Below are 4,374 nucleotides of genomic sequence, written 5' to 3'. Positions count from 1 at the left end.
GGATAAACGAATAAAACAAAGGCGTTAAAGTTTCAAGTAAACAAAAGCCTAAAGTTTTGAAGTGATTCGGAGACGTCCGAATTCAGAAAACATGAAAATGAGGCCCTTATATATAATCACCAGTAGGAAAAAAGATCAGTATATTGCGAGGTTATTTTAACTTAAAGTTGATTCCATTAAAGCGGAGCTTCCCATCGAAGTAAAAGCTTATTAAAAGTTTATTCAAGGCCGAGCCCAGTTCATACTCGGGCAAAACATCGGTCCTAGCTGATTCACTTCCCTTTGATCAAGTATTGACAGTCAAATATCGATTTAAGAATTGAAAGCAAGCGAATGCTCGAAAAGGGGGATACCGGCAAAAATAAAGTCGAACTAAAGTTTCCATCTTATAAAGACAAAGCCGAAAAGGCGACCTTGATTAAATTATAAAAACAAACAAAAGATAATACAAAGCTTCCTAACAAGCCTATGTAGTCCTTCGGAAAGGAATCAAAACCTACGGAGTTGGAACCCTCGGGATCATCCTCCGAGCTATCTCCAAGAAGCGACTTCAGCGCTTGATTTTGGAAGCAATACCGTCAAGGACGTCCTGAGATTCCTCTAGAGTAAGCCTCTGAGAATTCAATTTGATATGCTCGACCTTTAGCACGGACCGGGCCGTCGCCATGTCGACATCAGCACGGGCTTGATTCCGTTCGGCCAAAATCTGCTGAAGCTAGACTGATAATTTTGAATTGCTTTATCTAAGGGTCTTGAGGGAATTAGTAGAAGTTTCAATCTCAACCCTAAGCTCCTCGTTGGCCTTGGCTCGATTTTTCGCTTTCTCTTGAGCCACCCTCAGAACTTCTTGCTCGGAAACCCTTTCACCTTCGACTCGGGCAAGACTCTAGCCGATGTAGGTAGCTTCGGCCTTGAGAGATTCAATCTCTTGCCTTAGCTTGGTAATTATGGCCCCTTGCTCCTTGATCTGCTTGGCTTAGGCGGCGATTTTATGAATGAGACGAGCATAGTCCGCTTCAAAGACTCGGTTCTTCTCGGTAAGAAGCTCGAGGTCTTTATTTGACTGGAGGTTTTCCTTTTTGGCCTCTTCAAGCTCGGTACCAAGGACTACAGGTCCCCGTTCCACTACAACTGTTTCTCTTTCTCTTGGAAGAGAAGTTTGAACTTCTCAACTTCCTGACCTTGGGAATCTAGCTAACCTCGCAAATCATCCACGTCTCTCATTACCCCGATAAAGCCCTCATTCGCGGGCACGATGGACTTTAAAGGCAGAAAAATTAAAAGTTAGCAGATTGAAATGGAAAATTTCCCAAAACAAACAAAACTTGAAAAGAGGGAACGCATATCCGATTAGCGGCATGCATGATTTCAAGAACACGAATTTCCAAGACACTCTTTTTATTTTTACCTTGTCGGACTCTGACACAAGAGGTCTGAGGTAGCTGGCCACCCTGACAGGCCAGGATAAAAAGATAGTGTCCTAAGGGATGGTGGTGGTAGCTGACCTCGTCTTGGTCGGATCGGCGCTGGGGGCAGGAAAAACATCCACGAGCTTCGACCTAGAACCGTCCTGGTTCCTATCGAGGGACCAGGAAGGCCTCCTCAGCCTTTGGAGAATGGAAAGGTGGCGAAATCAATAGTCCGCCGCCATAACAACGGCCGTTGCTGCAACCCCTTCTTCGACAAACATCTCTTCAAAATCCGCCTGCTCAAAGGAACAAGCAGGAGAAGGGGGTGGTTCGGTACGTCTTGTCCTTTTGGCCAGGGGTTCCCCTTTCGAAGAAGGCTCATCCCCAAAAATAACAGTCTCCGTCTCGGCCATAACGATCCTCAGCGGAGTAGGATATTGGTAAGTTTCAGTGACGGTGACTGAAGGGCCCTCGGTGGTTGCAGGTGGGGAGGCATCGGGCAAAGCGGCCATACCCCTCTCCTCCAGAATAGCGTCGGGAGAAGGATCCACCTCGGCGGCAGCGGTAGTGTTAACACTGGGTCTGACCTCAGCGACCACGATATCATCATCCGGGAAGTCTTTCATACCCCAGAATTGAGAGGAGCTTGCTCCAGCCCTCAAACTTTTCCTTCTTTTTTGGCCCGCCGTAGATGATTGTTGAGGCCTAGTGGATTTAGAAGCGGACCTTTTATTCTTTGCTGCTTCGGCAATATCCTGTGCTGAGTCCGACGGATCAAATGTCAAACTCGACACGAGGGGAGCACCCGCTGCGCGGGCCTCGGTGTGGACTTGCCCTTGGCAAACCTACAAAGAGCATTACCAAAGTCAAGAAAAATATCGAGCAAATAAGAGAGAGGAAGTGTGAAGAAGGGTGGACAGAAGGCTTACCATGATTTTTTTGCTACCCACTTATCCTTGGATAAGTCCTTCTAAGTGCGAATCTCGTGAGGATGTTGGGCCGTGGTATCCTTCACCCACTTGACCAAGTCGGGTATCTCGTCCGGTATCCACGCAGTGGCTAAAATTGTCACGACCCGACTAGGGGGCCATGACAAAAGTGGTATCAGAGCAGTTCCATCCTAGAGAGTGTCTACGAGCCGTGTCTAGTAGAGTCTTGTTTATGGGTCTGAAGCGCGCCACACTTATAAATGAGACGCTGCGGTGAATTTAGGAAAACTGATCGTTCTTCTTCTTATGAGATCGTTCCATAGATCCATGTTATAAGATTTCCTCTAATTGTGCATTATGATTTCAGCGATGCCGGTAAAGCGAAAAACCATAGTCGCCCAGAAGGGCAGGGCTACGATAGGAAGGCGGATGGAAAGGAAGCCACCAACTAATGTAGAAGAAGGTGAATCTCATAATGAGCCTCCATCCAATACCTCTCACACTCCGCCTATTCTAGAAGAACAAAAGGGGGCTTCAGCTCCGGCTCCTATGCCTCCAGTTCCTCCACCGGGTACTTCGGGTCAACAAATGACCGAAGCTATTCAGTTATTGACACAACTAGTTGAGAATCATCCATGCCTCCGATATGAGTCTATGGAGTTGGTACCTTATAAACTTCGGGATGTAGCGGTCCTATGGTATAATAATTGGATATCTTCGAGGAAGGAAAATGCACCTCCCCCGGTTTGGCATAAATTTGTAGATGCTTTTCTTCGACACTAGTTGCCACCCGAGGTTCGAAGGGTTCGAGCCGACAGGTTTCTAAATCTAAAGTAAGGGAATATGAGTGCTCAGGAGTATAGTGTCTGTTTCAATTCATTAGCCCGGTATGCTCCCACTATGATAGCCAATATGGGAGATAGAGTACACAGATTTGTGAGTGGCCTAGGGCCACATTTGTTAAAGGATTGTCTGACGGCTTCATTACAGGAGGGAATGGATATTTTTCGTATTCAGGCTCACGCCCAGAATTTAGAAGAGTAGCAACAGCCACAAAGGGGTGAGCGCAATATTGATAGAGGGCAGAGTAAGAGGGCCAAATCTTCTTGTAGTGAGTATCTAGGTACTCGGGCCAGTCCGTGACTAGTGCACCTCCCCAGTTTGCAGGTAGGAGATTTGACGGCCCCATTCATTCAGGACAGGGTGGTCGAGCTCGAGAGCTTCGGGTTCCCAGTATGGTGGTGATTATAGCCAGAGGAGACCACCGGTTCCATGATGTAGTCAGTGCAGAAAGTTACATTCGGGCCCGTGTCGCCAAGGCTCAGATGCTTGTTATGTTTGTGGATAGACTAGGCATATGATGCGTGATTGTCCCTCGAGGTATGTTAGAGTTGGGGCTCAGCCCACAGGATCAGCAGCTGGTTCTTCCTCGTCTGTGCGCCCCGTAGGGCAGACTCCCTAAATTTTCGTAGGCCGTGGTAGGGGCAGAGGGGGAGCATCCAGTTCAGGTGGTACCTAGCCCCGTATTTATGCTTTAGCCGGACGCCAGGATCTTGAGTCCTCCCCGGATGTGGTTACAGGTATACTATCCATATTCTCCTATGACGTTTATGCATTGATTGATCTGGGTTCCATGTTGTCTTATATTACTCCTTATGTTGCTTACCGTATTGGGGTGAAACCCGATCCAATTAAACCTTTCGAAGTATCTACTCCGGTTGGTGATCCCGTAATAGCGAGGCAAGTGTATAAAAATTATGTGCTGGTGGTATGTGATCGCCAGACTACAGCTGATTTGATTGAACTAGAAATGTTAGCTTTTTGATGTGATTATGGGCATGGATTGGTTGGCCTCTTATTATGCTAATGTGGATTGTAGGACAAAGATAGTCCGATTCCAATTCCCGGGAGAACCCGTGCTTGAATGGAAAGGTAATACAGTGTCTTCCAGGAGTATGTTTATTTCCTACCTTAAGGCAAGAAAGATGATAGCTAAAGGCTATATTTATCACCTAGTTTGAGTTCATGACACCGAA

The sequence above is a fragment of the Lycium ferocissimum genome, unplaced genomic scaffold (genome assembly GCF_029784015.1).
Source record: "Lycium ferocissimum isolate CSIRO_LF1 unplaced genomic scaffold, AGI_CSIRO_Lferr_CH_V1 ctg5732, whole genome shotgun sequence".
Taxonomy (NCBI): Eukaryota; Viridiplantae; Streptophyta; class Magnoliopsida; order Solanales; family Solanaceae; genus Lycium; species Lycium ferocissimum.
Note: the sequence above shows the minus strand (reverse complement) of the source record.